The 11,549-nt window shown below is 37.5% G+C and overlaps 1 pseudogene; it reads left to right on the top strand.

Annotated features, from left to right (window-relative positions):
• The first annotated feature begins 3,314 nt into the window (after positions 1-3,314).
• Positions 3,315-7,105, top strand: Gm31230 (annotated as a pseudogene).
• Positions 7,106-11,549: the final 4,444 nt, after the last annotated feature.

Raw genomic sequence — 11,549 nt, 5'->3', positions numbered from 1 at the left:
CTTTGTATATATTGGATATTAGCCTTCTATCAGATGTAGGGTTGGTAAAGATCTTTTCTCAATCTGTTGGTTGTCATTTTGTCCTATTGACAGTGTCCTTTGCCTTACAGAAGCTTTGCAATTTTATGAGGTCCCATTTGTGAATTATTAATCTTAGAGCATAAGCTATTTTTTTTCTGTTCATGAAATTTTTCTGCTGTGCCTATGTCTTTAAGGATTTTCCCCCACTTTCTCTTCTATTAGTTTCAGTGTATCTGGTTTACATGGAAGTCATTGATTAACTTAGACTTGAACTTTGTACAAGGAGATAAGAATGGATCAATTTGCATTCTTTCACATGCTAACCACCAGTTGAACCAGCACCATTTGTTGAAAATGCTGTCTTTTTTTTCCACTTAATGATTTTAGCTCCTTCGGCAAAGATCAAGTGACCATAGATCTGTGTGTTTCTTTCTAGTCCTTCAATTCTATTGCACTGATCTTCCTGCCTGTCACTGTACCAATGCTGTGCAGTTTTTATTGCAATTGCTCTGCAGTATAGTTTGAGATCAGGGATGGTGATTCCATACCAGAAGTTCCCTTATTGTTGAAAATAGTTTTCTATATACTAGGTTTTTTGTTATACCAGATGAATTTGCAAATTGCTCTTTCTAACTCTATGAAGAATTGAGTTGGAATTTTGATCGGGGTTGCAATTAGTCTGTAGATTGATTTCAGCAAGATAGTCATTTTTACTATATTAATCTGGCCAATCCATGAACATGGGAGATTTTTCCATCTTCTGCTATCTTCTTCAATTTCTTTCTTCAGAGACATGTTCTTCTCATATAGATCTTTCACTTGCTAAGTTAGAGTCACACCAAGTTTTATGTGTATGTGTGTATGTGTGTGTGTGTGTGTGTGTGTGTGTGTGTGTGTGTGTGTGTGTGTGTGTGTAATTTGTGACTATAGTAAAGGGTGTTGTTTCCCTAATTTCTTTCTCAGCCTGTTTATCCTTTGACTAGGGAAAGGACACGGACTTGTTTCATTTAATTTTATATCCAGCTACTTTGCTGAAGCTATTTATCAGGTTTATGTGTTCTCTGGTGGAATTTTTGGGGTCACTTAAGTATACTATCATATCATCTGTAAATAGTGATATTTTGACTTCTTCCTTTCCAATTTGTATCACCTTGACCTCCTTTTGTTGTCTAATTGCTCTGCCTAAGATTTCGAATACTATATTGAACAGGTAGGAAAAGAGTGTGCACTCTTGTCTAGTCACTGGTTTAGTGGGGTTGCTTCAAGTTTCTCTCCATTTTTTTTGACTTTGACTACTGGTTTGCTGTATATTGATTTTACTATGCTTAGGTAAGGGCGTTGGATTTCTGATCTTTCTGAGATTTTTATCATAAAGGGCTGTTGAATTTTGTCAAATGCTTTCTCAGCATCTAATGAAATGTTAGTATGGTTTTTTCTTTGAATTTGTTTATATAGTGGATTACATTGATGCATTTCTATATATTTAACCATACCTGCACCCTTGGAATGAAGCCTACTTGATCATGATGGACGATCTTTTTGGTGTGTTCTTGGATTCAGTGTTTGAGAATTTTAGTGAGTTTATTTTTGCATCGATAATCTTAAGGGATATTGGTCTAAAGTTCTCTTTCTTTGTTGGGTCTTTGTGTGGTTTAGATGTCAGAATAATTGTGGTTTCATAGAATGAATTGGGTAGAGTTTCTTTTGTTTCTATTTTATGGAATAGTTTGAGGAGAGTTGGAATTAGGTCTTCTTTGAAAGTCTGATAGAACTGTGTATTAAAGCCATCTGGTCCTGGACTTTTTTCTGGTTAGGAGACTATTAATGGCTGTTTCTATTTCTTTAGCGGATATGGGACAGTTTAAATTGTTTATCTGATCCCAGTTTAACTTTGGTACCTGGAATCTGTCTAGAATATTGTCTATTTCATCCAGATTTTCCAGTTTTGTTGAGTATAGCCTTTTGTAGTAAGATCTGATGAATTTTTTTGGATTTCTTCTTTTCTGTTGTTTTATCTTCCTTTTCATTTCTATTATTTTAAATTAGGTTACTGTTGTGGTGCCCTCTGCTTAGTCTAGTTAAGAGTTTATCTATCTTCTCGATTTTCTCAAAGAGCCAGCTCTTCGATTTGTTGACTCTTTGTATTGCTTTTTCTGTTTCTACTTGGTTTATTTCAGCCCTTACTTTGATTATTTCCTACCATCTACTCTTATTGGGTGTGTTTGATTCTTTTTCTTCTAGAGCTTTCAGGTATACTGCAAAGCTGCTAGTGTATGCTCTGTTCCATTTTTTTTTCTTTTCATTTTTTTTTTCATTTTGGTTTTTTTCTTTGTTTGTTTTGGTTTGTTTTGGTTTAGTTTGATTTGGTTTGGTTTTGAGTCACTCAAAGCTATGAGTTTTCCTCTTCACATTGCCTTCATTGTGTCACATAAGTTTGGGAATGTTGTATCTTCATTTTCATTAAATTATAACAATTCGTTAATTTATTTCTCTATTTCTTCCTTGACCAAATTATAATTGCATAGACCATTCTTCAGCTTCCATGTGTATGTTTACTTTCTGTTGTTTTCCTTGCTATTGAAGACTGAACTTAATCTGTAGTCATCTGATAGGAGGCATAGGATTATTTCAATCTTCTTATATATGTTGAGGTCTAATTTGTGATGGATTATATGGTCAATTTTGGAGAAGGTACCATGAGGTTCTGAGAAGAAGGTATATTCTTTTGATTTAGGATGAAAAGTTTGATAGATATCTTTTAAATCCATTTGGTCTGATACCTCTGTTAGCTTCACTGTGTCTCTGTCTAATTTGTGTTTCCCTGATCTGTCCTTTGCTGATAGAGGGGTGTTGAAGTCCACTACAATTATTGTGTAAGGTATGTGTACTTTTAGCTTTTGTAAAGTTTCTTTTATGAATGTGGGTACCCATGCATTTGGAGCATATATGTACAGAATTGAGCATCCTTCTTGGTAGATTTTTCCTTTGTAGAATATCCTTCCTTATTCTTTTTGATGTCTTTTGGTTGAAAGTGGATTTTATCCCTTATTAGAATGGCTACTCCTGCTAGTTTCTTGGGACTATTTGCTTGGAAAATTGTTTTCCAGCCCTTTACTCTGAGGTAGTGTTTGTCTTTGACACTGAGGTGCATTTCCTGTCTGCAGCAAAATGATGGGTCCTGTTTACAGATCCAGTTTGTTAGTCTATGTCCTTTTATTGGAGAATTGAGTCTATTGATGTTAAGAGATATTAAGTGGTTGTTCCTGATCTGCTGCTGCTGCTGCTCTCTAGTGATGCTGCAGGCCTGTGGAAGTCCAATCAAGCCATACATGAGTGGAGTGCAGCTGGCCATTTTGTGCAAAAAGACAAGGTAGCCTAACATAGTAAAGCTTTCATCTCTGCCAAGTCTTGCCAGAGAACTCAACTCAAGGAGGGCTTTCTGCCAGTACCTAAAGTTGTATTTTCGTGTACTACAGGGAACCATCACCCAGCATATGCAAGTGAGTTTGGGCGCTCCCTTGCAAAAGCCAAATGTCTGATCTGCTTCTTTAGATTTTCCCCATTGCCAAGGGTTACCTTTTTACCAAAAATGGTCAAGTATAGTTAGCCAGCAGAATGCATTGCAACGCTGTGGATTTGGATACTTGAAATTCAGGACCTAGTCCTCCTACTGGTGACTTAGAGGGTTTTAAGCTATCCAAAGCATCAGCAGCACCCAGGTGATTCTGAGGATTAAAAAAGTCAGCAGGTTGCTATGTTAGGCTGCTTGTCTTTGAAGTATTGCTTCATGAATTCCCATAGATTGGCCAAGATGAGGCTCATTCTGAGCCTGAAAATGTCCCAGGCAAAGCCCTGTACAGACTACTCCAGCCTCCATCTCCCAGAGAAGTGCGTTCCCTTCTTGCACAATAACAGGCATGTTGCTTCTGTGTGCAGGGAGGATTCCCACTGTCCATATAAGAAATGTTTAGAAAATCTAAACACATTAAAGCAATCATCCATCCTGACCAAGTAGGTTTTATTCCAGGGATGCAGGGATGGTTTAATATACGAAAATCCATCAATGTAATCCATTATATAAACAAACTCAAAGACAAAAACCACATGATCATCTCGTTAGATGCAGAAAAAGCATTTGACAAGATCCAACACCCATTCATGATAAAAGTTCTGGAAAGATCAGGAATTCAAGGCCAATACCTAAACATGATAAAAGCAATCTACAGCAAACCAGTAGCCAACATCAAAGTAAATGGAGAGAAGCTGGAAGCAATCCCACTAAAATCAGGGACTAGACAAGGCTGCCCACTTTCTCCCTACCTTTTCAACATAGTACTTGAAGTATTAGCCAGAGCAATTCGACAACAAAAGGAGATCAAGGGGATACAAATTGGAAAAGAGGAAGTCAAAATATCACTTTTTGCAGATGATATGATAGTATATATAAGTGACCCTAAAAATTCCAACAGAGAACTCCTAAACCTGATAAACAGCTTCGGTGAAGTAGCTGGATATAAAATTAACTCAAACAAGTCAATGGCCTTTCTCTACACAAAGAATAAACAGGCTGAGAAAGAAATTAGGGAAACAACACCCTTCTCAATAGCCACAAATAATATAAAATATCTCGGCGTGACTCTAACGAAGGAAGTGAAAGATCTGTATGATAAAAACTTCAAGTCCCTGAAGAAAGAAATTAAAGAAGATCTCAGAAGATGGAAAGATCTCCCATGCTCATGGATTGGCAGGACCAACATTGTAAAAATGGCTATCTTGCCAAAAGCAATCTACAGATTCAATGCAATCCCCATTAAAATTCCAACTCAATTCTTCAACGAATTAGAAGGAGCAATTTGCAAATTCATCTGGAATAACAAAAAACCGAGGATAGCAAAAACTCTTCTCAAGGATAAAAGAACCTCTGGTGGAATCACCATGCCTGACCTAAAGCTTTACTACAGAGCAATTGTGATAAAAACTGCATGGTACTGGTATAGAGACAGACAAGTGGACCAATGGAATAGAATTGAAGACCCAGAAATGAACCCACACACCTATGGTCACTTGATCTTCGACAAGGGAGCCAAAACCATCCAGTGGAAGAAAGACAGCATTTTCAACAATTGGTGCTGGCACAACTGGTTGTTATCATGTAGAAGAATGCGAATCGATCCATACTTATCTCCTTGTACTAAGGTCAAATCTAAGTGGATCAAGGAACTTCACATAAAACCAGAGACACTGAAACTTATAGAGGAGAAAGTGGGGAAAAGCCTTGAAGATATGGGCACAGGGGAAAAATTCCTGAACAGAACAGCAATGGCTTGTGCTGTAAGATCGAGAATTGACAAATGGGACCTAATGAAACTCCAAAGTTTCTGCAAGGCAAAAGACACTGTCTATAAGACAAAAAGACCACCAACAGACTGGGAAAGGATCTTTACCTATCCTAAATCAGATAGGGGACTAATATCCAACATATATAAAGAACTCAAGAAGGTGGACCTCAGAAAATCAAATAACCCCCTTAAAAAATGGGGCTCAGAACTGAACAAAGAATTCTCACCTGAGGAATACCGAATGGCAGAGAAGCAACTAAAAAAATGTTCAACATCCTTAATCATCAGGGAAATGCAAATCAAAACAACCCTGAGATTCCACCTCACACCAGTGAGAATGGATACTAGCCCAAAACCTAGGATACCCACGATATAAGATACAATTTCCTAAACACATGAAACTCAAGAAAAATGAAGACTGAAGTGTGGACACTATGCCCCTCCTTAGAAGTGGGAACAAAACACCCATGGAAGGAGTTACAGAAACAAAGTTTGGAGCTGAGATGAAAGGATGGACCATGTAGAGACTGCCATATCCAGGGATCCACCCCATAATCAGCATCCAAACGCTGACACCATTGCATATACTAGCAAGATTTTATCGAAAGGACCCAGATGTAGCTGTCTCTTGTGAGACTATCCCGGGGCCTAGCAAACACAGAAGTGGATGCTCACAGTCAGCTAATGGATGGATCACAGGGCTCCCAATGGAGGAGCTAGAGAAAGTATCCAAGGAGCTAAAGGGATCTTCAACCCTATAGGTGGAAAAACATTATGAACTAACCAGTACCCCTGAGCTCTTGACTCTAGCTGCATATGTATCAAAAGATGGCCTAGTCGGCCATCACTGGAAAGAGAGGCCCATTGGACACGCAGACTTTGTGTGCCCCGGTACAGGGGAACGCCAGGGCCAAAGGGGGGGAGTGGGTGGGTAGGGAAGTGGGGGTGGGTGGGTAAGGGGGACTTTTGGTATAGCATTGGAAATGTAAATGAGCTAAATACCTAATAAAAAATGGAAAAAAAAATAATAAATAAAGTGAAGTTTAAAAAGGAAAAAAAAAAAAAAAAAAAAGAAACGTTTAGAAAATCTACACTACTCCTGGGGTTATAGCAAATCCTACATACCAGAGTTCAGATTCAGTTTCCCCATTTGCAGTTATGTCAACTTGGGATAGACAAACAAACTGGAGTCATCCCAGTACACATTCTGGAAACAAGCTGACTTTGGAAATGCACAAGAGCAGCTGGAGGAGATAAGAACATTCTACCAGCCAGATAGAGCAAGCAACTCAAGTCTGGTTTGCTCTCATCATCTTCAGTATTTTAGAGCTATTGGTCGATACCTGGACTTAAGAAACATCAAGAGAAATCTTGACAGATTCAAGGAAGATTTTCTTCAGGGTGGTGAAATTGGAGGATACTGTAAACTTGACATGTACACACTGGTGTCTGAATGTCAGCAAGAGCCCTCTGCAGTCCTGGTTTGCTGATCTACTAGGCTACATTCAGCTCAATTTCAGGCCTATAGAAGATGCTAAATGTGACATTGCTTTTGAAAAACCAAGTATTTCATGAAATTAGATGCACATATTAACATGTACCACTACTTGTATGATTTCCTGAATCTCTATCTCACTCAGCACATTAACAATTCTTTTAGTTCAGATATTTACATCATGATGTGAGACACCAGCTCTTATGAATATGGTGACCTCTTCTCCAATATCTGTTGCCCTGGGCATTGAGAATAAACATATGAAGACTGTGTCTACAAAACCATCCTCTTACCTCATTTCAAGCTGCACAGGGACATATGCTTTCATAGACTACCAAGGATTCCAGAAACTGAGAACAGTTTCATACTGAAACTCAATTTGAATATTATGCATTTAGAATATACTTTATATAAAGAGAGTCATTTAAAATTTCAATTAATTGGATTAACTTGTTTATCAGACTTTTGTGGGAGCAGAAGATCTGTACATTGTAAAATCTAAAATGTAGATATGGCCCTTTTTTATTAAGTATGTAAGGAGATGCATTTCATTGTATATTTTGGATGTAGCCTTGGAATGAAGTTTTCTATAATTCATTTTAACAAAGACATATTAAGGAATAATGCTTGTTGTTCCCTGTTATTACTGATATAATTTTTATGTTTGTGTGGTTATCTTCTTTTGGGTTTGTTGAGAGAAGATTAGTTTCTTGCTTTTTCTAGGGTGTAGTTTTCTTCCTTGTGCTGTCATTTCCTTTCTATTATTCTTTGTAGGGCTGGATTTGTGGAAAGATATTGTGAAAATTTGGTTTTATCATGAAATATCTTGGTTTCTTCATCTATGGTAATTGAGAGTTTTGCTAGGTATAGTTGTCTGGGTTGGCATTTGTGTTCTCTTAAGATCTGTATAACTTCTGCCCAGGATGTTCTAGCTTTGATAGTCTCTCATGAGAAGTTTGATATAATTCTGTCAGGTCTGCCTTTATATGTTACTTGACTTTTTCCCCTTATTGCTTTTAATATTCTTTCTTTGTTTAGTGTGTTCGGTGTTTTGATTATTATGTGACAGGAGGAATTTCTTTTCTTGTTCAGTGTATTTGGAGTTCTGTAGGTTTCTTGTATGTTCATGGGCATCTCGTTCTTTAGGTTATGGTAGTTTTCTTCTATAATTTTGTTGAGCTTATTTACTTGTCCATTAACTTGGGAATCCTCACTCCCTTCTATAACTATTATTCTTAGGTTTGTTATTCTCATTGTGTCCAGGATTTCCTGGAAGTTTTGGGCTAGGAGCTTTTTGCATTTTGCATTTTCTTTGACTATTGTGTAAGTGTTTCTATGGTATCTTCTGCACCTAAGATTCTCTCTTCTATCTATTGTATTCTGTTGGTGATGCTTACATGTATGATTTCTGGCCTCTTTCCTACTTTTTCTATCTCTGGTGTTGTCTTGCCTTGTGATTTATTTATTGTTTATGTTTCCACTTTTAGATCCTGGATAGTTTAGTTCCTTCACCTGTTTTGTTGTGTTTTCCTGAAATTCTTTGAGAGATATTTGTGTTTCCTCTTTAAGGTCTTCTAACTGTTTACCTGTGTTCTCTTGTAGTTCTTTAAGGGAGTTATTTATGTCCTTCTTAAATTCCTCTATCATCATCATCATGAGATGTGATTTTGATACAGAGTCTGGTGTGTTGGGGTAACTAAGATTCACTGTGGTGGGAGAACTGGGTTCTGATGATACCAGGACAGTCTTTGTTTCTACTGCTTATGTTCTTACTCTTGCCTTTCACCATCTGGTTATCTATGGTGTTAACTGGTCTTTCTGTCTCTGACTTTGGCTTGTCCCTCCTGAAAACCTGTGTGTCAGTACCAGTTCCCTCCAGGAGGGATTTGGGTATGGAAAACTATGGTACAGGGTCAGCTCTCAGGTGAAGACAGAGACCAGAAGACTCCTGTACCAGGCAGCCTCTCAGCTCCTGTGTCCTGAGGGTTCTGGGCAGGTTCCTCTGAGCAGCAGTGGTGGACCTACCTGCACTCATAGGCAATCCTGGGAGGTTTTCTCCCTCCTGGCACTATGGGTATATTGTCAGAGGATCTGCTAGAGGCAGAGATGGAAACTGGAAGGCCTGTTTTCATATTTTTCTTTTTTTTTTAAAGGTGACAATAATTTTAATGGATTTCTTATTGCTCAGTTTTATTGACTTGTGGCCCAGACAACACAGCCATGAAAGTCATTCATTCAAAATCACCATAACTTAATGCTATGAGATATTTTTCTACAAAAAAAAAATTACCTTCTTTATTTCACATCTTGTAGCTTCTATAATGTTATATATATTTATAATATTTTCAAATTGTATTAGCAAATATCTACATTTAAATATTTCAGGAAAGACTTTAATTTTTTATTTCATTAAATTCTTCATTTTAATAATGCATTTGATTGATGTGTTGAATTACTTTGACTTTAGGTAGAAGATCATATACTCTGTACATTTAATGTTATATGTCTGGTGATTCTGGCACAAGGGTTTTTCTTTTTTGTTTCTTTATTAGATATTTACTTTATTTACATTTCAAATGTTGTCCACTTTCCTGGTTTCCCCTCTGAAAACCCCTATTCCCTTCCCCTCTCTCTGCTCACCAACCCACCCACTCCTAATCCTGGCCCTGGCATTCCCCTACAATGGGGCATAGAGACTTCACAGGACCAATGGTCTTTCTTCTCATTGATGTCTGACTAGGCCATCCTCTGTTACATATGGAACTGGAGTCATGAGTCCCACCATGTGTACTCTTTGGTACACCTACTGCTGGTTAGACCAGCATCATTCATTGAAGATGCTTTCTTTTTTCCCTTGTATATTTTTTGGCTTCTTTGTCAAAGGTCAAGTGTCAATAAGTGTGTGGTTTTATTTCTGTGTCTCAATTCTATTCCATTGATCAGTTTGTTTGTCTGTGTATCAATACCATGCAGTTTTTAATCACTATTGCTCTGTAGTACACCTTGAGTTCAGAGATACTGATTCTCCCAGTTTTTTATGTTTAAAAATGGTTTTCCCTATCCTGGATTTTGTTTCCCTTATCAATTTAAGAATTGCTCTTTCCTTTTCTTTGAAGAATTTATTGGAATTCTGATGGAGATTGCATTGAATCTGTAGATTGCTTTTGGTAAGATGGCCTTTTTAACTATGTTAATCCTACCAGTTCATGAGCATGGGAGATCTTTACATTTTCTGAGGTCTTTAATTTCTTTTTTGAGAGACTTGAAGTTCTGGTTATACAGGTTATACAGGTCTCTCACTTATTTGGTTAGAGTTACCCCAAAATATTATATATTTCTGACTATTGTGAAGTGTGTCATTTTTTTTTATTTTCTTTCTCCACTCCATTTATCATTTGTAGAAATGAAAGGATACTGATTTGTTTGAGTTCATTTTAAATCCAGCCACTTAGCTTAAGTTTTCAGATTTAGAGTTTCCCTGGTAGAATTTTTGGAGTCACTTATGCATACTATAATATCATCTACAAATAATGATACGTTACCTTCTTCTTTTTCAAATTGTACCTCCTTGATCTCTTAGCTAGAGTTAGGAAGAGCCTTGTCTTGTCCATGATTATAGTGGGATTGCTTTAAGTATCTCTCCACTTTTAATTTGATATTGCCTGTTGTTTGCTGTATATTACTTTTATTATGTTTAGGTATGGACCTTGAATTCCTTATCTTTCCAATACTTTAACATGAAGGAGTGTTGTATTTTGTCAAAGGCGTTTTTAGCATCTAATGAGATGATCATGTGATTTTTTTTCTTTGAGTTTACCTATATAGTGGGTTACATTAAAATATTTGCATATATTGAACCAACATTGCATCCATGAGATGAAGTCTACTTGATCACTGTGAATGATGGTTTTGATACATTCCTTGGTTCAGTTTGCTAAAATTTTATTGGGCATTTTTGCATTGATATTAATAAGGAAAATTGGTTGGAAGTTTTCTTTCTTTGTTGTGTCTTTGTGTGGTTTAGATGTCAGCGTCAATATGGTATTTATTTGTTTCCTTTTTAAGTGCTTCTACCTATTTACCTGTGTTTTCCTGTTTTGTTTTGTTTTGTTTTTTGTTTTGTTTTTTGTTTTTTTAGGGGGGTATTTATATCCTCCTTGAAGGACTCGATTATGTTCATGAGATAGGATTTTAGGTCAGCATCCTAGTTTTCAGGTGTGTTGGGATATCCAGGTCTTGCTGTGATGGCAGAACTGGGTTCTAATGCTGCCAAAGTATGTTAGCTTTTGTTGCTTGTGGTCTTGTGCTTGCATATCACCATCTGGTTATCTCTGGTGTTAACTGGGTTAGGTTTCTCTGTCTGTAGTCTGTCTCATCTGTCCATGGGTTGCTACACATCTCCTGGGAGACCTGTGACTCTGACTGTAACAGGTATCCTGGGAGGACTTCAGCCTGTGGAATCTGTTGCCATAGGTGTAGCAGATCTCCTGGGAGGCCTTCAGACTGTGGGGACTTCACAGTAGCAGACAAGCTGATGATTTGTCATGGTGGAAGGCTCAGGCTAGGGGGCAGGTGGAGTTTGAGTGGAGGTGATGTGTTCTGAGTCTGCTGGGCTCCTCAGTGTCCCCAACTGCTGCAATTATTTGGGAGGGTCCCTTATCTGTTGCCCTGGATACAGGAGATCTCCTGGGAGG

Source organism: Mus musculus, chromosome 5, assembly GCF_000001635.26.
Source record: "Mus musculus strain C57BL/6J chromosome 5, GRCm38.p6 C57BL/6J".
In the NCBI taxonomy this organism is placed as follows: domain Eukaryota; kingdom Metazoa; phylum Chordata; class Mammalia; order Rodentia; family Muridae; genus Mus; species Mus musculus.
This window is presented reverse-complemented; position numbering and strand designations above follow the sequence as displayed.